Source organism: Brachyhypopomus gauderio, chromosome 8 (genome assembly GCF_052324685.1).
Source record: "Brachyhypopomus gauderio isolate BG-103 chromosome 8, BGAUD_0.2, whole genome shotgun sequence".
NCBI classification, from domain to species: Eukaryota; Metazoa; Chordata; class Actinopteri; order Gymnotiformes; family Hypopomidae; genus Brachyhypopomus; species Brachyhypopomus gauderio.
Window position 1 is genome coordinate 3,841,609 of NC_135218.1, and position 26,576 is coordinate 3,868,184.

General features: G+C 41.7%; 10 non-coding genes across 10 annotated transcripts; all 10 read left to right on the forward strand.

Annotated features, from left to right (window-relative positions):
• The first annotated feature begins 4 nt into the window (after positions 1–4).
• On the forward strand, positions 5–76 carry trnap-ugg (transfer RNA proline (anticodon UGG)). Its single transcript has one exon. It is a non-coding gene; the product is annotated as a tRNA-Pro (tRNA).
• Positions 77–1,343: 1,267 nt separating this feature from the next.
• trnap-ugg (transfer RNA proline (anticodon UGG)) lies at positions 1,344–1,415 on the forward strand. The gene has a single exon. It is a non-coding gene; the product is annotated as a tRNA-Pro (tRNA).
• A 5,281-nt stretch (positions 1,416–6,696) lies between these two features.
• Positions 6,697–6,768, forward strand: trnap-ugg (transfer RNA proline (anticodon UGG)). The gene has a single exon. It is a non-coding gene; the product is annotated as a tRNA-Pro (tRNA).
• A 1,267-nt stretch (positions 6,769–8,035) lies between these two features.
• On the forward strand, positions 8,036–8,107 carry trnap-ugg (transfer RNA proline (anticodon UGG)). The gene has a single exon. It is a non-coding gene; the product is annotated as a tRNA-Pro (tRNA).
• Positions 8,108–11,385: 3,278 nt separating this feature from the next.
• On the forward strand, positions 11,386–11,457 carry trnap-ugg (transfer RNA proline (anticodon UGG)). Its single transcript has one exon. It is a non-coding gene; the product is annotated as a tRNA-Pro (tRNA).
• Positions 11,458–14,735: 3,278 nt separating this feature from the next.
• On the forward strand, positions 14,736–14,807 carry trnap-ugg (transfer RNA proline (anticodon UGG)). The gene has a single exon. It is a non-coding gene; the product is annotated as a tRNA-Pro (tRNA).
• Positions 14,808–16,074: 1,267 nt separating this feature from the next.
• On the forward strand, positions 16,075–16,146 carry trnap-ugg (transfer RNA proline (anticodon UGG)). Its single transcript has one exon. It is a non-coding gene; the product is annotated as a tRNA-Pro (tRNA).
• Positions 16,147–19,424: 3,278 nt separating this feature from the next.
• On the forward strand, positions 19,425–19,496 carry trnap-ugg (transfer RNA proline (anticodon UGG)). Its single transcript has one exon. It is a non-coding gene; the product is annotated as a tRNA-Pro (tRNA).
• Positions 19,497–22,774: 3,278 nt separating this feature from the next.
• Positions 22,775–22,846, forward strand: trnap-ugg (transfer RNA proline (anticodon UGG)). Its single transcript has one exon. It is a non-coding gene; the product is annotated as a tRNA-Pro (tRNA).
• Positions 22,847–24,113: 1,267 nt separating this feature from the next.
• On the forward strand, positions 24,114–24,185 carry trnap-ugg (transfer RNA proline (anticodon UGG)). The gene has a single exon. It is a non-coding gene; the product is annotated as a tRNA-Pro (tRNA).
• Positions 24,186–26,576: the final 2,391 nt, after the last annotated feature.

Below are 26,576 nucleotides of genomic sequence, written 5' to 3' on the forward strand. Positions count from 1 at the left end.
ATTAGGCTCGTTGGTCTAGGCGTATGATTCTCGCTTTGGGTGCGAGAGGTCCCGGGTTCAAATCCCGGACGAGCCCTTTATATGTTATTTGACTAAAACTATGTACAGTGCTCAACTTTACTGCATTGTTGTGACATCTGCATCTAAGACATGTCAACATTAAAATAGACCATTTCTGAATGGCAAAGCAACTTTTTGGACTACAGCTTCGGTTATTGTTTAGAAGCAAGAGATCCCTGGCCCTTTTTTGGGTTAAATTGCCAGCCAAGCCTACATTGACAACAAAAATGTGGATGCTCTGGTAGCTATTACACTAGCGATACCTTTCACTAAGTGAATCGCAACTGCAGACGAGTGAGGGTGAATAAATAATTTGCTGTTAAGCCAGTGTCCACAGAGCATAGATCTAGCACATCTGGCTCTTACATTAGCATGACAAGCCGGGACTGTATTTTCCCTAGCACGTGTGGTACATTACGCTTTCAAGTACAGTCTCCAGGAGTTGAATTGTGTTACTGTCTTTTTAGCCCAAATACCAACTGATTTGTGCATAAGGGCTTGATACATTCATGTGTGTAGTCAAGACTGAGACTGTGCACTAGGCAAAAGAGCCAAAAAAGCCAAAATAAACGCCTCAAAAGGACAAAAAAAGAAATCAAATGTTGAAATAGTAGGCTCGTTGGTCTAGTCGTATGATTCTCGCTTCGGGTGTGAGAGGTCCCGGGTTCAAATCCCGGAAGAGCCCTTTATATGTTATTTGACTAAAACTATGTACAGTGCTCTACTTTACTGCATTGTTGTGACATCTGCATCTAAGACATGTCAACATTAAAATAGACCATTTCTGAATGGCAAAGCAACTTTTTGGACTACAGCTTCGGTTATTGTTTAGAAGCAAGAGATCCCTGGCCCTTTTTTGGGTTAAATTGCCAGCCAAGCCTACATTGACAACAAAAATGTGGATGCTCTGGTAGCTATTACAATAGCGATACCTGTCACGAAGTGAATCGCAACTGCAGACGAGTGAGGGTGAATAAATAATTTGCTGTTAAGCCAGTGTCCACAGAGCATAGATCTAGCACATCTGGCTCTTACATTAGCATGACAAGACGGGACTGTATTTTCCCTAGCACGTGTGGTATATTACGTTTTCAAGTACAGTCTCCAGGAGTTGAATTGTGTTACTGTCTTTTCAGCCCAAATGCCAACTGATTTGTGCATAAGGGCTTGATACATTCATGTGTGTAGTCAAGACTGAGACTGTGCACTAGGCAAAAGAGCCAAAAAAAGCCAAAATAAACGCCTCAAAAGGCCAAAATAAGAAAGCAAATGTTGAACTAGTAGGCTCGTTGGTCTAGGCGTATGATTCTCGCTTTGGGTGCGAGAGGTCCCGGGTTCAAATCCCGGACGAGCCCTTTATATGTTATTTGACTAAAACTATGTACAGTGCTCTACTTTACTGCATTGTTGTGACATCTGCATCTAAGACATGTCAACATTAAAATAGACCATTTCTGAATGGCAAAGCAACTTTTTGGACTACAGCTTCGGTTATTGTTTAGAAGCAAGAGATCCCTGGCCCTTTTTTGGGTTAAATTGCCAGCCAAGCCTACATTGACAACAAAAATGTGGATGCTCTGGTAGCTATTACACTAGCGATACCTTTCACTAAGTGAATCGCAACTGCAGACGAGTGAGGGTGAATAAATAATTTGCTGTTAAGCCAGTGTCCACAGAGCATAGATCTAGCACATCTGGCTCTTACATTAGCATGACAAGCCGGGACTGTATTTTCCCTAGCACGTGTGGTACATTACGTTTTCAAGTACAGTCTTCAGGAGTTGAATTGTGTTACTGTCTTTTCAGCCCAAATGCCAACTGATTTGTGCATAAAAGCGTGATACATAGATGTGTGTAGTCAAGACTGAGAATGTGCACTAGGCAAAAGAGCCAAAAAAGCCTAAACAAACGCCTCAAAAGGCCAAAATAAGAAATCAAATGTTGAACTAGTAGGCTCGTTGGTCTAGTCGTATGATTCTCGCTTCGGGTGTGAGAGGTCCTGGGTTCAAATCCCGGACAAGCCCTTTATATGTTATTTGACTAAAATTATGTACAGTGCTCTTCTTTACTGCATTGTTGTGACATCTGCTTCTAAGACATGTCAACGTTTAAACAGACCGTTTCTGAATGGCAAAGCAGCTTGTTGGACTACATCTTCAGTTATTCTGTTATTGTTTAGAAGCGAGAGATCCCTGGCCCTTTTTTGGGTTAAATTGCCAGCCAAGCCTACATTGACAACAAAAATGTGGATGCTCTGGTAGCTATTACAATAGCGATACCTGTCACGAAGTGAATCGCAACTGCAGACGAGTGAGGGTGAATAAATAATTTGCTGTTAAGCCAGTGTCCACAGAGCATAGATCTAGCACATCTGGCTCTTACATTAGCATGACAAGACGGGACTGTATTTTCCCTAGCACGTGTGGTATATTACGTTTTCAAGTACAGTCTCCAGGAGTTGAATTGTGTTACTGTCTTTTCAGCCCAAATGCCAACTGATTTGTGCATAAGGGCTTGATACATTCATGTGTGTAGTCAAGACTGAGACTGTGCACTAGGCAAAAGAGCCAAAAAAAGCCAAAATAAACGCCTCAAAAGGCCAAAATAAGAAAGCAAATACGGAACTAGTAGGCTCGTTGGTCTAGGCGTATGATTCTCGCTTTGGGTGCGAGAGGTCCCGTGTTCAAATCCCGGACGAGCCCTTTATATGTTATTTGACTAAAACTATGTACAGTGCTCTACTTTACTGCATTGTTGTGACATCTGCATCTAAGACATGTCAACAATAAAATAGACCATTTCTGAATGGCAAAGCAACTTTTTGGACTACAGCTTCGGTTATTGTTTAGAAGCAAGAGATCCCTGGCCCTTTTTTGGGTTAAATTGCCAGCCAAGCCTACATTGACAACAAAAATGTGGATGCTCTGGTAGCTATTACACTAGCGATACCTTTCACTAAGTGAATCGCAACTGCAGACGAGTGAGGGTGAATAAATAATTTGCTGTTAAGCCAGTGTCCACAGAGCATAGATCTAGCACATCTGGCTCTTACATTAGCATGACAAGCCGGGACTGTATTTTCCCTAGCACGTGTGGTACATTACGCTTTCAAGTACAGTCTCCAGGAGTTGAATTGTGTTACTGTCTTTTTAGCCCAAATACCAACTGATTTGTGCATAAGGGCTTGATACATTCATGTGTGTAGTCAAGACTGAGACTGTGCACTAGGCAAAAGAGCCAAAAAAGCCAAAATAAACGCCTCAAAAGGCCAAAATAAGAAAGCAAATCTCGAACTAGTAGGCTTTTTGGTCTAGGCGTATGATTCTCGCTTTGGGTGCGAGAGATCCCGGAAGAGCCCTTTATATGTTATTTGACTAAAACTATGTACAGTGCTCTACTTTACTGCATTGTTGTGACATCTGCATCTAAGATATGTCAACATTAAAATAGACCATTTCTGAATGGCAAAGCAACTTTTTGGACTACAGCTTCGGTTATTGTTTAGAAGCAAGAGATCCCTGGCCCTTTTTTGGGTTAAATTGCCAGCCAAGCCTACATTGACAACAAAAATGTGGATGCTCTGGTAGCTATTACACTAGCGATACCTTTCACTAAGTGAATCGCAACTGCAGACGAGTGAGGGTGAATAAATAATTTGCTGTTAAGCCAGTGTCCACAGAGCATAGATCTAGCACATCTGGCTCTTACGTTAGCATGACAAGCCGGGACTGTATTTTCCCTAGCACGTGTGGTACATTACGTTTTCAAGTACAGTCTTCAGGAGTTGAATTGTGTTACTGTCTTTTCAGCCCAAATGACAACTGATTTGTGCATAAAAGCGTGATACATAGATGTGTGTAGTCAAGACTGAGAATGTGCACTAGGCAAAAGAGCCAAAAAAGCCTAAACAAACGCCTCAAAAGGCCAAAATAAGAAATCAAATGTTGAACTAGTAGGCTCGTTGGTCTAGTCGTATGATTCTCGCTTCGGGTGTGAGAGGTCCTGGGTTCAAATCCCGGACAAGCCCTTTATATGTTATTTGACTAAAATTATGTACAGTGCTCTTCTTTACTGCATTGTTGTGACATCTGCTTCTAAGACATGTCAACGTTTAAACAGACCGTTTCTGAATGGCAAAGCAGCTTGTTGGACTACATCTTCAGTTATTCTGTTATTGTTTAGAAGCGAGAGATCCCTGGCCCTTTTTTGGGTTAAATTGCCAGCCAAGCCTACATTGACAACAAAAATGTGGATGCTCTGGTAGCTATTACAATAGCGATACCTGTCACGAAGTGAATCGCAACTGCAGACGAGTGAGGGTGAATAAATAATTTGCTGTTAAGCCAGTGTCCACAGAGCATAGATCTAGCACATCTGGCTCTTACATTAGCATGACAAGACGGGACTGTATTTTCCCTAGCACGTGTGGTATATTACGTTTTCAAGTACAGTCTCCAGGAGTTGAATTGTGTTACTGTCTTTTCAGCCCAAATGCCAACTGATTTGTGCATAAGGGCTTGATACATTCATGTGTGTAGTCAAGACTGAGACTGTGCACTAGGCAAAAGAGCCAAAAAAAGCCAAAATAAACGCCTCAAAAGGCCAAAATAAGAAAGCAAATACGGAACTAGTAGGCTCGTTGGTCTAGGCGTATGATTCTCGCTTTGGGTGCGAGAGGTCCCGTGTTCAAATCCCGGACGAGCCCTTTATATGTTATTTGACTAAAACTATGTACAGTGCTCTACTTTACTGCATTGTTGTGACATCTGCATCTAAGACATGTCAACAATAAAATAGACCATTTCTGAATGGCAAAGCAACTTTTTGGACTACAGCTTCGGTTATTGTTTAGAAGCAAGAGATCCCTGGCCCTTTTTTGGGTTAAATTGCCAGCCAAGCCTACATTGACAACAAAAATGTGGATGCTCTGGTAGCTATTACACTAGCGATACCTTTCACTAAGTGAATCGCAACTGCAGACGAGTGAGGGTGAATAAATAATTTGCTGTTAAGCCAGTGTCCACAGAGCATAGATCTAGCACATCTGGCTCTTACATTAGCATGACAAGCCGGGACTGTATTTTCCCTAGCACGTGTGGTACATTACGCTTTCAAGTACAGTCTCCAGGAGTTGAATTGTGTTACTGTCTTTTTAGCCCAAATACCAACTGATTTGTGCATAAGGGCTTGATACATTCATGTGTGTAGTCAAGACTGAGACTGTGCACTAGGCAAAAGAGCCAAAAAAGCCAAAATAAACGCCTCAAAAGGCCAAAATAAGAAAGCAAATCTCGAACTAGTAGGCTTTTTGGTCTAGGCGTATGATTCTCGCTTTGGGTGCGAGAGATCCCGGAAGAGCCCTTTATATGTTATTTGACTAAAACTATGTACAGTGCTCTACTTTACTGCATTGTTGTGACATCTGCATCTAAGATATGTCAACATTAAAATAGACCATTTCTGAATGGCAAAGCAACTTTTTGGACTACAGCTTCGGTTATTGTTTAGAAGCAAGAGATCCCTGGCCCTTTTTTGGGTTAAATTGCCAGCCAAGCCTACATTGACAACAAAAATGTGGATGCTCTGGTAGCTATTACACTAGCGATACCTTTCACTAAGTGAATCGCAACTGCAGACGAGTGAGGGTGAATAAATAATTTGCTGTTAAGCCAGTGTCCACAGAGCATAGATCTAGCACATCTGGCTCTTACGTTAGCATGACAAGCCGGGACTGTATTTTCCCTAGCACGTGTGGTACATTACGTTTTCAAGTACAGTCTTCAGGAGTTGAATTGTGTTACTGTCTTTTCAGCCCAAATGACAACTGATTTGTGCATAAAAGCGTGATACATAGATGTGTGTAGTCAAGACTGAGAATGTGCACTAGGCAAAAGAGCCAAAAAAGCCTAAATAAACGCCTCAAAAGGCCAAAATAAGAAATCAAATCTTGAACTAGTAGGCTCGTTGGTCTAGTCGTATGATTCTCGCTTCGGGTGTGAGAGGTCCTGGGTTCAAATCCCGGACAAGCCCTTTATATGTTATTTGACTAAAATTATGTACAGTGCTCTTCTTTACTGCATTGTTGTGACATCTGCTTCTAAGACATGTCAACGTTTAAACAGACCGTTTCTGAATGGCAAAGCAGCTTGTTGGACTACATCTTCAGTTATTCTGTTATTGTTTAGAAGCGAGAGATCCCTGGCCCTTTTTTGGGTTAAATTGCCAGCCAAGCCTACATTGACAACAAAAATGTGGATGCTCTGGTAGCTATTACAATAGCGATACCTGTCACGAAGTGAATCGCAACTGCAGACGAGTGAGGGTGAATAAATAATTTGCTGTTAAGCCAGTGTCCACAGAGCATAGATCTAGCACATCTGGCTCTTACATTAGCATGACAAGACGGGACTGTATTTTCCCTAGCACGTGTGGTATATTACGTTTTCAAGTACAGTCTCCAGGAGTTGAATTGTGTTACTGTCTTTTCAGCCCAAATGCCAACTGATTTGTGCATAAGGGCTTGATACATTCATGTGTGTAGTCAAGACTGAGACTGTGCACTAGGCAAAAGAGCCAAAAAAAGCCAAAATAAACGCCTCAAAAGGCCAAAATAAGAAAGCAAATACGGAACTATTAGGCTCGTTGGTCTAGGCGTATGATTCTCGCTTTGGGTGCGAGAGGTCCCGGGTTCAAATCCCGGACGAGCCCTTTATATGTTATTTGACTAAAACTATGTACAGTGCTCTACTTTACTGCATTGTTGTGACATCTGCATCTAAGACATGTCAACATTAAAATAGACCATTTCTGAATGGCAAAGCAACTTTTTGGACTACAGCTTCGGTTATTGTTTAGAAGCAAGAGATCCCTGGCCCTTTTTTGGGTTAAATTGCCAGCCAAGCCTACATTGACAACAAAAATGTGGATGCTCTGGTAGCTATTACACTAGCGATACCTTTCACTAAGTGAATCGCAACTGCAGACGAGTGAGGGTGAATAAATAATTTGCTGTTAAGCCAGTGTCCACAGAGCATAGATCTAGCACATCTGGCTCTTACATTAGCATGACAAGCCGGGACTGTATTTTCCCTAGCACGTGTGGTACATTACGCTTTCAAGTACAGTCTCCAGGAGTTGAATTGTGTTACTGTCTTTTTAGCCCAAATACCAACTGATTTGTGCATAAGGGCTTGATACATTCATGTGTGTAGTCAAGACTGAGACTGTGCACTAGGCAAAAGAGCCAAAAAAGCCAAAATAAACGCCTCAAAAGGACAAAAAAAGAAATCAAATGTTGAAATAGTAGGCTCGTTGGTCTAGTCGTATGATTCTCGCTTCGGGTGTGAGAGGTCCCGGGTTCAAATCCCGGAAGAGCCCTTTATATGTTATTTGACTAAAACTATGTACAGTGCTCTACTTTACTGCATTGTTGTGACATCTGCATCTAAGACATGTCAACATTAAAATAGACCATTTCTGAATGGCAAAGCAACTTTTTGGACTACAGCTTCGGTTATTGTTTAGAAGCAAGAGATCCCTGGCCCTTTTTTGGGTTAAATTGCCAGCCAAGCCTACATTGACAACAAAAATGTGGATGCTCTGGTAGCTATTACAATAGCGATACCTGTCACGAAGTGAATCGCAACTGCAGACGAGTGAGGGTGAATAAATAATTTGCTGTTAAGCCAGTGTCCACAGAGCATAGATCTAGCACATCTGGCTCTTACATTAGCATGACAAGACGGGACTGTATTTTCCCTAGCACGTGTGGTATATTACGTTTTCAAGTACAGTCTCCAGGAGTTGAATTGTGTTACTGTCTTTTCAGCCCAAATGCCAACTGATTTGTGCATAAGGGCTTGATACATTCATGTGTGTAGTCAAGACTGAGACTGTGCACTAGGCAAAAGAGCCAAAAAAAGCCAAAATAAACGCCTCAAAAGGCCAAAATAAGAAAGCAAATGTTGAACTAGTAGGCTCGTTGGTCTAGGAGTATGATTCTCGCTTTGGGTGCGAGAGGTCCCGGGTTCAAATCCCGGACGAGCCCTTTATATGTTATTTGACTAAAACTATGTACAGTGCTCTACTTTACTGCATTGTTGTGACATCTGCATCTAAGACATGTCAACATTAAAATAGACCATTTCTGAATGGCAAAGCAACTTTTTGGACTACAGCTTCGGTTATTGTTTAGAAGCAAGAGATCCCTGGCCCTTTTTTGGGTTAAATTGCCAGCCAAGCCTACATTGACAACAAAAATGTGGATGCTCTGGTAGCTATTACACTAGCGATACCTTTCACTAAGTGAATCGCAACTGCAGACGAGTGAGGGTGAATAAATAATTTGCTGTTAAGCCAGTGTCCACAGAGCATAGATCTAGCACATCTGGCTCTTACATTAGCATGACAAGCCGCGACTGTATTTTCCCTAGCACGTGTGGTACATTACGTTTTCAAGTACAGTCTTCAGGAGTTGAATTGTGTTACTGTCTTTTCAGCCCAAATGCCAACTGATTTGTGCATAAAAGCATGATACATAGATGTGTGTAGTCAAGACTGAGAATGTGCACTAGGCAAAAGAGCCAAAAAAGCCTAAACAAACGCCTCAAAAGGCCAAAATAAGAAATCAAATGTTGAACTAGTAGGCTCGTTGGTCTAGTTGTATGATTCTCGCTTCGGGTGTGAGAGGTCCTGGGTTCAAATCCCGGACAAGCCCTTTATATGTTATTTGACTAAAATTATGTACAGTGCTCTTCTTTACTGCATTGTTGTGACATCTGCTTCTAAGACATGTCAACGTTTAAACAGACCGTTTCTGAATGGCAAAGCAGCTTGTTGGACTACATCTTCAGTTATTCTGTTATTGTTTAGAAGCGAGAGATCCCTGGCCCTTTTTTGGGTTAAATTGCCAGCCAAGCCTACATTGACAACAAAAATGTGGATGCTCTGGTAGCTATTACAATAGCGATACCTGTCACGAAGTGAATCGCAACTGCAGACGAGTGAGGGTGAATAAATAATTTGCTGTTAAGCCAGTGTCCACAGAGCATAGATCTAGCACATCTGGCTCTTACATTAGCATGACAAGACGGGACTGTATTTTCCCTAGCACGTGTGGTATATTACGTTTTCAAGTACAGTCTCCAGGAGTTGAATTGTGTTACTGTCTTTTCAGCCCAAATGCCAACTGATTTGTGCATAAGGGCTTGATACATTCATGTGTGTAGTCAAGACTGAGACTGTGCACTAGGCAAAAGAGCCAAAAAAAGCCAAAATAAACGCCTCAAAAGGCCAAAATAAGAAAGCAAATACGGAACTAGTAGGCTCGTTGGTCTAGGCGTATGATTCTCGCTTTGGGTGCGACAGGTCCCGTGTTCAAATCCCGGACGAGCCCTTTATATGTTATTTGACTAAAACTATGTACAGTGCTCTACTTTACTGCATTGTTGTGACATCTGCATCTAAGACATGTCAACAATAAAATAGACCATTTCTGAATGGCAAAGCAACTTTTTGGACTACAGCTTCGGTTATTGTTTAGAAGCAAGAGATCCCTGGCCCTTTTTTGGGTTAAATTGCCAGCCAAGCCTACATTGACAACAAAAATGTGGATGCTCTGGTAGCTATTACACTAGCGATACCTTTCACTAAGTGAATCGCAACTGCAGACGAGTGAGGGTGAATAAATAATTTGCTGTTAAGCCAGTGTCCACAGAGCATAGATCTAGCACATCTGGCTCTTACATTAGCATGACAAGCCGGGACTGTATTTTCCCTAGCACGTGTGGTACATTACGCTTTCAAGTACAGTCTCCAGGAGTTGAATTGTGTTACTGTCTTTTTAGCCCAAATACCAACTGATTTGTGCATAAGGGCTTGATACATTCATGTGTGTAGTCAAGACTGAGACTGTGCACTAGGCAAAAGAGCCAAAAAAGCCAAAATAAACGCCTCAAAAGGCCAAAATAAGAAAGCAAATCTCGAACTAGTAGGCTTTTTGGTCTAGGCGTATGATTCTCGCTTTGGGTGCGAGAGATCCCGGAAGAGCCCTTTATATGTTATTTGACTAAAACTATGTACAGTGCTCTACTTTACTGCATTGTTGTGACATCTGCATCTAAGATATGTCAACATTAAAATAGACCATTTCTGAATGGCAAAGCAACTTTTTGGACTACAGCTTCGGTTATTGTTTAGAAGCAAGAGATCCCTGGCCCTTTTTTGGGTTAAATTGCCAGCCAAGCCTACATTGACAACAAAAATGTGGATGCTCTGGTAGCTATTACACTAGCGATACCTTTCACTAAGTGAATCGCAACTGCAGACGAGTGAGGGTGAATAAATAATTTGCTGTTAAGCCAGTGTCCACAGAGCATAGATCTAGCACATCTGGCTCTTACGTTAGCATGACAAGCCGGGACTGTATTTTCCCTAGCACGTGTGGTACATTACGTTTTCAAGTACAGTCTTCAGGAGTTGAATTGTGTTACTGTCTTTTCAGCCCAAATGACAACTGATTTGTGCATAAAAGCGTGATACATAGATGTGTGTAGTCAAGACTGAGAATGTGCACTAGGCAAAAGAGCCAAAAAAGCCTAAATAAACGCCTCAAAAGGCCAAAATAAGAAATCAAATCTTGAACTAGTAGGCTCGTTGGTCTAGTCGTATGATTCTCGCTTCGGGTGTGAGAGGTCCTGGGTTCAAATCCCGGACAAGCCCTTTATATGTTATTTGACTAAAATTATGTACAGTGCTCTTCTTTACTGCATTGTTGTGACATCTGCTTCTAAGACATGTCAACGTTTAAACAGACCGTTTCTGAATGGCAAAGCAGCTTGTTGGACTACATCTTCAGTTATTCTGTTATTGTTTAGAAGCGAGAGATCCCTGGCCCTTTTTTGGGTTAAATTGCCAGCCAAGCCTACATTGACAACAAAAATGTGGATGCTCTGGTAGCTATTACAATAGCGATACCTGTCACGAAGTGAATCGCAACTGCAGACGAGTGAGGGTGAATAAATAATTTGCTGTTAAGCCAGTGTCCACAGAGCATAGATCTAGCACATCTGGCTCTTACATTAGCATGACAAGACGGGACTGTATTTTCCCTAGCACGTGTGGTATATTACGTTTTCAAGTACAGTCTCCAGGAGTTGAATTGTGTTACTGTCTTTTCAGCCCAAATGCCAACTGATTTGTGCATAAGGGCTTGATACATTCATGTGTGTAGTCAAGACTGAGACTGTGCACTAGGCAAAAGAGCCAAAAAAAGCCAAAATAAACGCCTCAAAAGGCCAAAATAAGAAAGCAAATACGGAACTATTAGGCTCGTTGGTCTAGGCGTATGATTCTCGCTTTGGGTGCGAGAGGTCCCGGGTTCAAATCCCGGACGAGCCCTTTATATGTTATTTGACTAAAACTATGTACAGTGCTCTACTTTACTGCATTGTTGTGACATCTGCATCTAAGACATGTCAACATTAAAATAGACCATTTCTGAATGGCAAAGCAACTTTTTGGACTACAGCTTCGGTTATTGTTTAGAAGCAAGAGATCCCTGGCCCTTTTTTGGGTTAAATTGCCAGCCAAGCCTACATTGACAACAAAAATGTGGATGCTCTGGTAGCTATTACACTAGCGATACCTTTCACTAAGTGAATCGCAACTGCAGACGAGTGAGGGTGAATAAATAATTTGCTGTTAAGCCAGTGTCCACAGAGCATAGATCTAGCACATCTGGCTCTTACATTAGCATGACAAGCCGCGACTGTATTTTCCCTAGCACGTGTGGTACATTACGTTTTCAAGTACAGTCTTCAGGAGTTGAATTGTGTTACTGTCTTTTCAGCCCAAATGCCAACTGATTTGTGCATAAAAGCGTGATACATAGATGTGTGTAGTCAAGACTGAGAATGTGCACTAGGCAAAAGAGCCAAAAAAGCCTAAACAAACGCCTCAAAAGGCCAAAATAAGAAATCAAATGTTGAACTAGTAGGCTCGTTGGTCTAGTCGTATGATTCTCGCTTCGGGTGTGAGAGGTCCTGGGTTCAAATCCCGGACAAGCCCTTTATATGTTATTTGACTAAAATTATGTACAGTGCTCTTCTTTACTGCATTGTTGTGACATCTGCTTCTAAGACATGTCAACGTTTAAACAGACCGTTTCTGAATGGCAAAGCAGCTTGTTGGACTACATCTTCAGTTATTCTGTTATTGTTTAGAAGCGAGAGATCCCTGGCCCTTTTTTGGGTTAAATTGCCAGCCAAGCCTACATTGACAACAAAAATGTGGATGCTCTGGTAGCTATTACAATAGCGATACCTGTCACGAAGTGAATCGCAACTGCAGACGAGTGAGGGTGAATAAATAATTTGCTGTTAAGCCAGTGTCCACAGAGCATAGATCTAGCACATCTGGCTCTTACATTAGCATGACAAGACGGGACTGTATTTTCCCTAGCACGTGTGGTATATTACGTTTTCAAGTACAGTCTCCAGGAGTTGAATTGTGTTACTGTCTTTTCAGCCCAAATGCCAACTGATTTGTGCATAAGGGCTTGATACATTCATGTGTGTAGTCAAGACTGAGACTGTGCACTAGGCAAAAGAGCCAAAAAAAGCCAAAATAAACGCCTCAAAAGGCCAAAATAAGAAAGCAAATACGGAACTAGTAGGCTCGTTGGTCTAGGCGTATGATTCTCGCTTTGGGTGCGACAGGTCCCGTGTTCAAATCCCGGACGAGCCCTTTATATGTTATTTGACTAAAACTATGTACAGTGCTCTACTTTACTGCATTGTTGTGACATCTGCATCTAAGACATGTCAACAATAAAATAGACCATTTCTGAATGGCAAAGCAACTTTTTGGACTACAGCTTCGGTTATTGTTTAGAAGCAAGAGATCCCTGGCCCTTTTTTGGGTTAAATTGCCAGCCAAGCCTACATTGACAACAAAAATGTGGATGCTCTGGTAGCTATTACACTAGCGATACCTTTCACTAAGTGAATCGCAACTGCAGACGAGTGAGGGTGAATAAATAATTTGCTGTTAAGCCAGTGTCCACAGAGCATAGATCTAGCACATCTGGCTCTTACATTAGCATGACAAGCCGGGACTGTATTTTCCCTAGCACGTGTGGTACATTACGCTTTCAAGTACAGTCTCCAGGAGTTGAATTGTGTTACTGTCTTTTTAGCCCAAATACCAACTGATTTGTGCATAAGGGCTTGATACATTCATGTGTGTAGTCAAGACTGAGACTGTGCACTAGGCAAAAGAGCCAAAAAAGCCAAAATAAACGCCTCAAAAGGCCAAAATAAGAAAGCAAATCTCGAACTAGTAGGCTTTTTGGTCTAGGCGTATGATTCTCGCTTTGGGTGCGAGAGATCCCGGAAGAGCCCTTTATATGTTATTTGACTAAAACTATGTACAGTGCTCTACTTTACTGCATTGTTGTGACATCTGCATCTAAGACATGTCAACATTAAAATAGACCATTTCTGAATGGCAAAGCAACTTTTTGGACTACAGCTTCGGTTATTGTTTAGAAGCAAGAGATCCCTGGCCCTTTTTTGGGTTAAATTGCCAGCCAAGCCTACATTGACAACAAAAATGTGGATGCTCTGGTAGCTATTACACTAGCGATACCTTTCACTAAGTGAATCGCAACTGCAGACGAGTGAGGGTGAATAAATAATTTGCTGTTAAGCCAGTGTCCACAGAGCATAGATCTAGCACATCTGGCTCTTACGTTAGCATGACAAGCCGGGACTGTATTTTCCCTAGCACGTGTGGTACATTACGTTTTCAAGTACAGTCTTCAGGAGTTGAATTGTGTTACTGTCTTTTCAGCCCAAATGACAACTGATTTGTGCATAAAAGCGTGATACATAGATGTGTGTAGTCAAGACTGAGAATGTGCACTAGGCAAAAGAGCCAAAAAAGCCTAAATAAACGCCTCAAAAGGCCAAAATAAGAAATCAAATCTTGAACTAGTAGGCTCGTTGGTCTAGTCGTATGATTCTCGCTTCGGGTGTGAGAGGTCCTGGGTTCAAATCCCGGACAAGCCCTTTATATGTTATTTGACTAAAATTATGTACAGTGCTCTTCTTTACTGCATTGTTGTGACATCTGCTTCTAAGACATGTCAACGTTTAAACAGACAGTTTCTGAATGGCAAAGCAGCTTGTTGGACTACATCTTCAGTTATTCTGTTATTGTTTAGAAGCGAGAGATCCCTGGCCCTTTTTTGGGTTAAATTGCCAGCCAAGCCTACATTGACAACAAAAATGTGGATGCTCTGGTAGCTATTACAATAGCGATACCTGTCACGAAGTGAATCGCAACTGCAGACGAGTGAGGGTGAATAAATAATTTGCTGTTAAGCCAGTGTCCACAGAGCATAGATCTAGCACATCTGGCTCTTACATTAGCATGACAAGACGGGACTGTATTTTCCCTAGCACGTGTGGTATATTACGTTTTCAAGTACAGTCTCCAGGAGTTGAATTGTGTTACTGTCTTTTCAGCCCAAATGCCAACTGATTTGTGCATAAGGGCTTGATACATTCATGTGTGTAGTCAAGACTGAGACTGTGCACTAGGCAAAAGAGCCAAAAAAAGCCAAAATAAACGCCTCAAAAGGCCAAAATAAGAAAGCAAATACGGAACTATTAGGCTCGTTGGTCTAGGCGTATGATTCTCGCTTTGGGTGCGAGAGGTCCCGGGTTCAAATCCCGGACGAGCCCTTTATATGTTATTTGACTAAAACTATGTACAGTGCTCTACTTTACTGCATTGTTGTGACATCTGCATCTAAGACATGTCAACATTAAAATAGACCATTTCTGAATGGCAAAGCAACTTTTTGGACTACAGCTTCGGTTATTGTTTAGAAGCAAGAGATCCCTGGCCCTTTTTTGGGTTAAATTGCCAGCCAAGCCTACATTGACAACAAAAATGTGGATGCTCTGGTAGCTATTACACTAGCGATACCTTTCACTAAGTGAATCGCAACTGCAGACGAGTGAGGGTGAATAAATAATTTGCTGTTAAGCCAGTGTCCACAGAGCATAGATCTAGCACATCTGGCTCTTACATTAGCATGACAAGCCGGGACTGTATTTTCCCTAGCACGTGTGGTACATTACGCTTTCAAGTACAGTCTCCAGGAGTTGAATTGTGTTACTGTCTTTTTAGCCCAAATACCAACTGATTTGTGCATAAGGGCTTGATACATTCATGTGTGTAGTCAAGACTGAGACTGTGCACTAGGCAAAAGAGCCAAAAAAGCCAAAATAAACGCCTCAAAAGGACAAAAAAAGAAATCAAATGTTGAAATAGTAGGCTCGTTGGTCTAGTCGTATGATTCTCGCTTCGGGTGTGAGAGGTCCCGGGTTCAAATCCCGGAAGAGCCCTTTATATGTTATTTGACTAAAACTATGTACAGTGCTCTACTTTACTGCATTGTTGTGACATCTGCATCTAAGACATGTCAACATTAAAATAGACCATTTCTGAATGGCAAAGCAACTTTTTGGACTACAGCTTCGGTTATTGTTTAGAAGCAAGAGATCCCTGGCCCTTTTTTGGGTTAAATTGCCAGCCAAGCCTACATTGACAACAAAAATGTGGATGCTCTGGTAGCTATTACAATAGCGATACCTGTCACGAAGTGAATCGCAACTGCAGACGAGTGAGGGTGAATAAATAATTTGCTGTTAAGCCAGTGTCCACAGAGCATAGATCTAGCACATCTGGCTCTTACATTAGCATGACAAGACGGGACTGTATTTTCCCTAGCACGTGTGGTATATTACGTTTTCAAGTACAGTCTCCAGGAGTTGAATTGTGTTACTGTCTTTTCAGCCCAAATGCCAACTGATTTGTGCATAAGGGCTTGATACATTCATGTGTGTAGTCAAGACTGAGACTGTGCACTAGGCAAAAGAGCCAAAAAAAGCCAAAATAAACGCCTCAAAAGGCCAAAATAAGAAAGCAAATGTTGAACTAGTAGGCTCGTTGGTCTAGGCGTATGATTCTCGCTTTGGGTGCGAGAGGTCCCGGGTTCAAATCCCGGACGAGCCCTTTATATGTTATTTGACTAAAACTATGTACAGTGCTCTACTTTACTGCATTGTTGTGACATCTGCATCTAAGATATGTCAACATTAAAATAGACCATTTCTGAATGGCAAAGCAACTTTTTGGACTACAGCTTCGGTTATTGTTTAGAAGCAAGAGATCCCTGGCCCTTTTTTGGGTTAAATTGCCAGCCAAGCCTACATTGACAACAAAAATGTGGATGCTCTGGTAGCTATTACACTAGCGATACCTTTCACTAAGTGAATCGCAACTGCAGACGAGTGAGGGTGAATAAATAATTTGCTGTTAAGCCAGTGTCCACAGAGCATAGATCTAGCACATCTGGCTCTTACGTTAGCATGACAAGCCGGGACTGTATTTTTCCTAGCACGTGTGGTACATTACGTTTTCAAGTACAGTCTTCAGGAGTTGAATTGTGTTACTGTCTTTTCAGCCCAAATGACAACTGATTTGTGCATAAAAGCGTGATACATAGATGTGTGTAGTCAAGACTGAGAATGTGCACTAGGCAAAAGAGCCAAAAAAGCCTAAATAAACGCCTCAAAAGGCCAAAATAAGAAATCAAATATTGAACTAGTAGGCTCGTTGGTCTAGTCGTATGATTCTCGCTTCGGGTGTGAGAGGTCCTGGGTTCAAATCCCGGACAAGCCCTTTATATGTTATTTGACTAAAATTATGTACAGTGCTCTTCTTTACTGCATTGTTGTGACATCTGCTTCTAAGACATGTCAACGTTTAAACAGACCGTTTCTGAATGGCAAAGCAGCTTGTTGGACTACATCTTCAGTTATTCTGTTATTGTTTAGAAGCGAGAGATCCCTGGCCCTTTTTTGGGTTAAATTGCCAGCCAAGCCTACATTGACAACAAAAATGTGGATGCTCTGGTAGCTATTACAATAGCGATACCTGTCACGAAGTGAATCGCAACTGCAGACGAGTGAGGGTGAATAAATAATTTGCTGTTAAGCCAGTGTCCACAGAGCATAGATCTAGCACATCTGGCTCTTACATTAGCATGACAAGACGGGACTGTATTTTCCCTAGCACGTGTGGTATATTACGTTTTCAAGTACAGTCTCCAGGAGTTGAATTGTGTTACTGTCTTTTCAGCCCAAATGCCAACTGATTTGTGCATAAGGGCTTGATACATTCATGTGTGTAGTCAAGACTGAGACTGTGCACTAGGCAAAAGAGCCAAAAAAAGCCAAAATAAACGCCTCAAAAGGCCAAAATAAGAAAGCAAATACGGAACTAGTAGGCTCGTTGGTCTAGGCGTATGATTCTCGCTTTGGGTGCGAGAGGTCCCGTGTTCAAATCCCGGACGAGCCCTTTATATGTTATTTGACTAAAACTATGTACAGTGCTCTACTTTACTGCATTGTTGTGACATCTGCATCTAAGACATGTCAACAATAAAATAGACCATTTCTGAATGGCAAAGCAACTTTTTGGACTACAGCTTCGGTTATTGTTTAGAAGCAAGAGATCCCTGGCCCTTTTTTGGGTTAAATTGCCAGCCAAGCCTACATTGACAACAAAAATGTGGATGCTCTGGTAGCTATTACACTAGCGATACCTTTCACTAAGTGAATCGCAACTGCAGACGAGTGAGGGTGAATAAATAATTTGCTGTTAAGCCAGTGTCCACAGAGCATAGATCTAGCACATCTGGCTCTTACATTAGCATGACAAGCCGGGACTGTATTTTCCCTAGCACGTGTGGTACATTACGCTTTCAAGTACAGTCTCCAGGAGTTGAATTGTGTTACTGTCTTTTTAGCCCAAATACCAACTGATTTGTGCATAAGGGCTTGATACATTCATGTGTGTAGTCAAGACTGAGACTGTGCACTAGGCAAAAGAGCCAAAAAAGCCAAAATAAACGCCTCAAAAGGCCAAAATAAGAAAGCAAATCTCGAACTAGTAGGCTTTTTGGTCTAGGCGTATGATTCTCGCTTTGGGTGCGAGAGATCCCGGAAGAGCCCTTTATATGTTATTTGACTAAAACTATGTACAGTGCTCTACTTTACTGCATTGTTGTGACATCTGCATCTAAGATATGTCAACATTAAAATAGACCATTTCTGAATGGCAAAGCAACTTTTTGGACTACAGCTTCGGTTATTGTTTAGAAGCAAGAGATCCCTGGCCCTTTTTTGGGTTAAATTGCCAGCCAAGCCTACATTGACAACAAAAATGTGGATGCTCTGGTAGCTATTACACTAGCGATACCTTTCACTAAGTGAATCGCAACTGCAGACGAGTGAGGGTGAATAAATAATTTGCTGTTAAGCCAGTGTCCACAGAGCATAGATCTAGCACATCTGGCTCTTACGTTAGCATGACAAGCCGGGACTGTATTTTCCCTAGCACGTGTGGTACATTACGTTTTCAAGTACAGTCTTCAGGAGTTGAATTGTGTTACTGTCTTTTCAGCCCAAATGACAACTGATTTGTGCATAAAAGCGTGATACATAGATGTGTGTAGTCAAGACTGAGAATGTGCACTAGGCAAAAGAGCCAAAAAAGCCTAAATAAACGCCTCAAAAGGCCAAAATAAGAAATCAAATATTGAACTAGTAGGCTCGTTGGTCTAGTCGTATGATTCTCGCTTCGGGTGTGAGAGGTCCTGGGTTCAAATCCCGGACAAGCCCTTTATATGTTATTTGACTAAAATTATGTACAGTGCTCTTCTTTACTGCATTGTTGTGACATCTGCTTCTAAGACATGTCAACGTTTAAACAGACCGTTTCTGAATGGCAAAGCAGCTTGTTGGACTACATCTTCAGTTATTCTGTTATTGTTTAGAAGCGAGAGATCCCTGGCCCTTTTTTGGGTTAAATTGCCAGCCAAGCCTACATTGACAACAAAAATGTGGATGCTCTGGTAGCTATTACAATAGCGATACCTGTCACGAAGTGAATCGCAACTGCAGACGAGTGAGGGTGAATAAATAATTTGCTGTTAAGCCAGTGTCCACAGAGCATAGATCTAGCACATCTGGCTCTTACATTAGCATGACAAGACGGGACTGTATTTTCCCTAGCACGTGTGGTATATTACGTTTTCAAGTACAGTCTCCAGGAGTTGAATTGTGTTACTGTCTTTTCAGCCCAAATGCCAACTGATTTGTGCATAAGGGCTTGATACATTCATGTGTGTAGTCAAGACTGAGACTGTGCACTAGGCAAAAGAGCCAAAAAAAGCCAAAATAAACGCCTCAAAAGGCCAAAATAAGAAAGCAAATACGGAACTATTAGGCTCGTTGGTCTAGGCGTATGATTCTCGCTTTGGGTGCGAGAGGTCCCGGGTTCAAATCCCGGACGAGCCCTTTATATGTTATTTGACTAAAACTATGTACAGTGCTCTACTTTACTGCATTGTTGTGACATCTGCATCTAAGACATGTCAACATTAAAATAGACCATTTCTGAATGGCAAAGCAACTTTTTGGACTACAGCTTCGGTTATTGTTTAGAAGCAAGAGATCCCTGGCCCTTTTTTGGGTTAAATTGCCAGCCAAGCCTACATTGACAACAAAAATGTGGATGCTCTGGTAGCTATTACACTAGCGATACCTTTCACTAAGTGAATCGCAACTGCAGACGAGTGAGGGTGAATAAATAATTTGCTGTTAAGCCAGTGTCCACAGAGCATAGATCTAGCACATCTGGCTCTTACATTAGCATGACAAGCCGCGACTGTATTTTCCCTAGCACGTGTGGTACATTACGTTTTCAAGTACAGTCTTCAGGAGTTGAATTGTGTTACTGTCTTTTCAGCCCAAATGCCAACTGATTTGTGCATAAAAGCGTGATACATAGATGTGTGTAGTCAAGACTGAGAATGTGCACTAGGCAAAAGAGCCAAAAAAGCCTAAACAAACGCCTCAAAAGGCCAAAATAAGAAATCAAATGTTGAACTAGTAGGCTCGTTGGTCTAGTCGTATGATTCTCGCTTCGGGTGTGAGAGGTCCTGGGTTCAAATCCCGGACAAGCCCTTTATATGTTATTTGACTAAAATTATGTACAGTGCTCTTCTTTACTGCATTGTTGTGACATCTGCTTCTAAGACATGTCAACGTTTAAACAGACCGTTTCTGAATGGCAAAGCAGCTTGTTGGACTACATCTTCAGTTATTCTGTTATTGTTTAGAAGCGAGAGATCCCTGGCCCTTTTTTGGGTTAAATTGCCAGCCAAGCCTACATTGACAACAAAAATGTGGATGCTCTGGTAGCTATTACAATAGCGATACCTGTCACGAAGTGAATCGCAACTGCAGACGAGTGAGGGTGAATAAATAATTTGCTGTTAAGCCAGTGTCCACAGAGCATAGATCTAGCACATCTGGCTCTTACATTAGCATGACAAGACGGGACTGTATTTTCCCTAGCACGTGTGGTATATTACGTTTTCAAGTACAGTCTCCAGGAGTTGAATTGTGTTACTGTCTTTTCAGCCCAAATGCCAACTGATTTGTGCATAAGGGCTTGATACATTCATGTGTGTAGTCAAGACTGAGACTGTGCACTAGGCAAAAGAGCCAAAAAAAGCCAAAATAAACGCCTCAAAAGGCCAAAATAAGAAAGCAAATACGGAACTAGTAGGCTCGTTGGTCTAGGCGTATGATTCTCGCTTTGGGTGCGACAGGTCCCGTGTTCAAATCCCGGACGAGCCCTTTATATGTTATTTGACTAAAACTATGTACAGTGCTCTACTTTACTGCATTGTTGTGACATCTGCATCTAAGACATGTCAACATTAAAATAGACCATTTCTGAATGGCAAAGCAACTTTTTGGACTACAGCTTCGGTTATTGTTTAGAAGCAAGAGATCCCTGGCCCTTTTTTGGGTTAAATTGCCAGCCAAGCCTACATTGACAACAAAAATGTGGATGCTCTGGTAGCTATTACACTAGCGATACCTTTCACTAAGTGAATCGCAACTGCAGACGAGTGAGGGTGAATAAATAATTTGCTGTTAAGCCAGTGTCCACAGAGCATAGATCTAGCACATCTGGCTCTTACATTAGCATGACAAGCCGGGACTGTATTTTCCCTAGCACGTGTGGTACATTACGCTTTCAAGTACAGTCTCCAGGAGTTGAATTGTGTTACTGTCTTTTTAGCCCAAATACCAACTGATTTGTGCATAAGGGCTTGATACATTCATGTGTGTAGTCAAGACTGAGACTGTGCACTAGGCAAAAGAGCCAAAAAAGCCAAAATAAACGCCTCAAAAGGCCAAAATAAGAAAGCAAATCTCGAACTAGTAGACTTTTTGGTCTAGGCGTATGATTCTCGCTTTGGGTGCGAGAGATCCCGGAAGAGCCCTTTATATGTTATTTGACTAAAACTATGTACAGTGCTCTACTTTACTGCATTGTTGTGACATCTGCATCTAAGACATGTCAACATTAAAATAGACCATTTCTGAATGGCAAAGCAACTTTTTGGACTACAGCTTCGGTTATTGTTTAGAAGCAAGAGATCCCTGGCCCTTTTTTGGGTTAAATTGCCAGCCAAGCCTACATTGACAACAAAAATGTGGATGCTCTGGTAGCTATTACACTAGCGATACCTTTCACTAAGTGAATCGCAACTGCAGACGAGTGAGGGTGAATAAATAATTTGCTGTTAAGCCAGTGTCCACAGAGCATAGATCTAGCACATCTGGCTCTTACGTTAGCATGACAAGCCGGGACTGTATTTTCCCTAGCACGTGTGGTACATTACGTTTTCAAGTACAGTCTTCAGGAGTTGAATTGTGTTACTGTCTTTTCAGCCCAAATGACAACTGATTTGTGCATAAAAGCGTGATACATAGATGTGTGTAGTCAAGACTGAGAATGTGCACTAGGCAAAAGAGCCAAAAAAGCCTAAATAAACGCCTCAAAAGGCCAAAATAAGAAATCAAATCTTGAACTAGTAGGCTCGTTGGTCTAGTCGTATGATTCTCGCTTCGGGTGTGAGAGGTCCTGGGTTCAAATCCCGGACAAGCCCTTTATATGTTATTTGACTAAAATTATGTACAGTGCTCTTCTTTACTGCATTGTTGTGACATCTGCTTCTAAGACATGTCAACGTTTAAACAGACAGTTTCTGAATGGCAAAGCAGCTTGTTGGACTACATCTTCAGTTATTCTGTTATTGTTTAGAAGCGAGAGATCCCTGGCCCTTTTTTGGGTTAAATTGCCAGCCAAGCCTACATTGACAACAAAAATGTGGATGCTCTGGTAGCTATTACAATAGCGATACCTGTCACGAAGTGAATCGCAACTGCAGACGAGTGAGGGTGAATAAATAATTTGCTGTTAAGCCAGTGTCCACAGAGCATAGATCTAGCACATCTGGCTCTTACATTAGCATGACAAGACGGGACTGTATTTTCCCTAGCACGTGTGGTATATTACGTTTTCAAGTACAGTCTCCAGGAGTTGAATTGTGTTACTGTCTTTTCAGCCCAAATGCCAACTGATTTGTGCATAAGGGCTTGATACATTCATGTGTGTAGTCAAGACTGAGACTGTGCACTAGGCAAAAGAGCCAAAAAAAGCCAAAATAAACGCCTCAAAAGGCCAAAATAAGAAAGCAAATACGGAACTATTAGGCTCGTTGGTCTAGGCGTATGATTCTCGCTTTGGGTGCGAGAGGTCCCGGGTTCAAATCCCGGACGAGCCCTTTATATGTTATTTGACTAAAACTATGTACAGTGCTCTACTTTACTGCATTGTTGTGACATCTGCATCTAAGACATGTCAACATTAAAATAGACCATTTCTGAATGGCAAAGCAACTTTTTGGACTACAGCTTCGGTTATTGTTTAGAAGCAAGAGATCCCTGGCCCTTTTTTGGGTTAAATTGCCAGCCAAGCCTACATTGACAACAAAAATGTGGATGCTCTGGTAGCTATTACACTAGCGATACCTTTCACTAAGTGAATCGCAACTGCAGACGAGTGAGGGTGAATAAATAATTTGCTGTTAAGCCAGTGTCCACAGAGCATAGATCTAGCACATCTGGCTCTTACATTAGCATGACAAGCCGGGACTGTATTTTCCCTAGCACGTGTGGTACATTACGCTTTCAAGTACAGTCTCCAGGAGTTGAATTGTGTTACTGTCTTTTTAGCCCAAATACCAACTGATTTGTGCATAAGGGCTTGATACATTCATGTGTGTAGTCAAGACTGAGACTGTGCACTAGGCAAAAGAGCCAAAAAAGCCAAAATAAACGCCTCAAAAGGACAAAAAAAGAAATCAAATGTTGAAATAGTAGGCTCGTTGGTCTAGTCGTATGATTCTCGCTTCGGGTGTGAGAGGTCCCGGGTTCAAATCCCGGAAGAGCCCTTTATATGTTATTTGACTAAAACTATGTACAGTGCTCTACTTTACTGCATTGTTGTGACATCTGCATCTAAGACATGTCAACATTAAAATAGACCATTTCTGAATGGCAAAGCAACTTTTTGGACTACAGCTTCGGTTATTGTTTAGAAGCAAGAGATCCCTGGCCCTTTTTTGGGTTAAATTGCCAGCCAAGCCTACATTGACAACAAAAATGTGGATGCTCTGGTAGCTATTACAATAGCGATACCTGTCACGAAGTGAATCGCAACTGCAGACGAGTGAGGGTGAATAAATAATTTGCTGTTAAGCCAGTGTCCACAGAGCATAGATCTAGCACATCTGGCTCTTACATTAGCATGACAAGACGGGACTGTATTTTCCCTAGCACGTGTGGTATATTACGTTTTCAAGTACAGTCTCCAGGAGTTGAATTGTGTTACTGTCTTTTCAGCCCAAATGCCAACTGATTTGTGCATAAGGGCTTGATACATTCATGTGTGTAGTCAAGACTGAGACTGTGCACTAGGCAAAAGAGCCAAAAAAAGCCAAAATAAACGCCTCAAAAGGCCAAAATAAGAAAGCAAATGTTGAACTAGTAGGCTCGTTGGTCTAGGCGTATGATTCTCGCTTTGGGTGCGAGAGGTCCCGGGTTCAAATCCCGGACGAGCCCTTTATATGTTATTTGACTAAAACTATGTACAGTGCTCTACTTTACTGCATTGTTGTGACATCTGCATCTAAGACATGTCAACATTAAAATAGACCATTTCTGAATGGCAAAGCAACTTTTTGGACTACAGCTTCGGTTATTGTTTAGAAGCAAGAGATCCCTGGCCCTTTTTTGGGTTAAATTGCCAGCCAAGCCTACATTGACAACAAAAATGTGGATGCTCTGGTAGCTATTACACTAGCGATACCTTTCACTAAGTGAATCGCAACTGCAGACGAGTGAGGGTGAATAAATAATTTGCTGTTAAGCCAGTGTCCACAGAGCATAGATCTAGCACATCTGGCTCTTACATTAGCATGACAAGCCGCGACTGTATTTTCCCTAGCACGTGTGGTACATTACGTTTTCAAGTACAGTCTTCAGGAGTTGAATTGTGTTACTGTCTTTTCAGCCCAAATGCCAACTGATTTGTGCATAAAAGCGTGATACATAGATGTGTGTAGTCAAGACTGAGAATGTGCACTAGGCAAAAGAGCCAAAAAAGCCTAAACAAACGCCTCAAAAGGCCAAAATAAGAAATCAAATGTTGAACTAGTAGGCTCGTTGGTCTAGTTGTATGATTCTCGCTTCGGGTGTGAGAGGTCCTGGGTTCAAATCCCGGACAAGCCCTTTATATGTTATTTGACTAAAATTATGTACAGTGCTCTTCTTTACTGCATTGTTGTGACATCTGCTTCTAAGACATGTCAACGTTTAAACAGACCGTTTCTGAATGGCAAAGCAGCTTGTTGGACTACATCTTCAGTTATTCTGTTATTGTTTAGAAGCGAGAGATCCCTGGCCCTTTTTTGGGTTAAATTGCCAGCCAAGCCTACATTGACAACAAAAATGTGGATGCTCTGGTAGCTATTACAATAGCGATACCTGTCACGAAGTGAATCGCAACTGCAGACGAGTGAGGGTGAATAAATAATTTGCTGTTAAGCCAGTGTCCACAGAGCATAGATCTAGCACATCTGGCTCTTACATTAGCATGACAAGACGGGACTGTATTTTCCCTAGCACGTGTGGTATATTACGTTTTCAAGTACAGTCTCCAGGAGTTGAATTGTGTTACTGTCTTTTCAGCCCAAATGCCAACTGATTTGTGCATAAGGGCTTGATACATTCATGTGTGTAGTCAAGACTGAGACTGTGCACTAGGCAAAAGAGCCAAAAAAAGCCAAAATAAACGCCTCAAAAGGCCAAAATAAGAAAGCAAATACGGAACTAGTAGGCTCGTTGGTCTAGGCGTATGATTCTCGCTTTGGGTGCGAGAGGTCCCGTGTTCAAATCCCGGACGAGCCCTTTATATGTTATTTGACTAAAACTATGTACAGTGCTCTACTTTACTGCATTGTTGTGACATCTGCATCTAAGACATGTCAACAATAAAATAGACCATTTCTGAATGGCAAAGCAACTTTTTGGACTACAGCTTCGGTTATTGTTTAGAAGCAAGAGATCCCTGGCCCTTTTTTGGGTTAAATTGCCAGCCAAGCCTACATTGACAACAAAAATGTGGATGCTCTGGTAGCTATTACACTAGCGATACCTTTCACTAAGTGAATCGCAACTGCAGACGAGTGAGGGTGAATAAATAATTTGCTGTTAAGCCAGTGTCCACAGAGCATAGATCTAGCACATCTGGCTCTTACATTAGCATGACAAGCCGGGACTGTATTTTCCCTAGCACGTGTGGTACATTACGCTTTCAAGTACAGTCTCCAGGAGTTGAATTGTGTTACTGTCTTTTTAGCCCAAATACCAACTGATTTGTGCATAAGGGCTTGATACATTCATGTGTGTAGTCAAGACTGAGACTGTGCACTAGGCAAAAGAGCCAAAAAAGCCAAAATAAACGCCTCAAAAGGCCAAAATAAGAAAGCAAATCTCGAACTAGTAGGCTTTTTGGTCTAGGCGTATGATTCTCGCTTTGGGTGCGAGAGATCCCGGAAGAGCCCTTTATATGTTATTTGACTAAAACTATGTACAGTGCTCTACTTTACTGCATTGTTGTGACATCTGCATCTAAGATATGTCAACATTAAAATAGACCATTTCTGAATGGCAAAGCAACTTTTTGGACTACAGCTTCGGTTATTGTTTAGAAGCAAGAGATCCCTGGCCCTTTTTTGGGTTAAATTGCCAGCCAAGCCTACATTGACAACAAAAATGTGGATGCTCTGGTAGCTATTACACTAGCGATACCTTTCACTAAGTGAATCGCAACTGCAGACGAGTGAGGGTGAATAAATAATTTGCTGTTAAGCCAGTGTCCACAGAGCATAGATCTAGCACATCTGGCTCTTACGTTAGCATGACAAGCCGGGACTGTATTTTCCCTAGCAC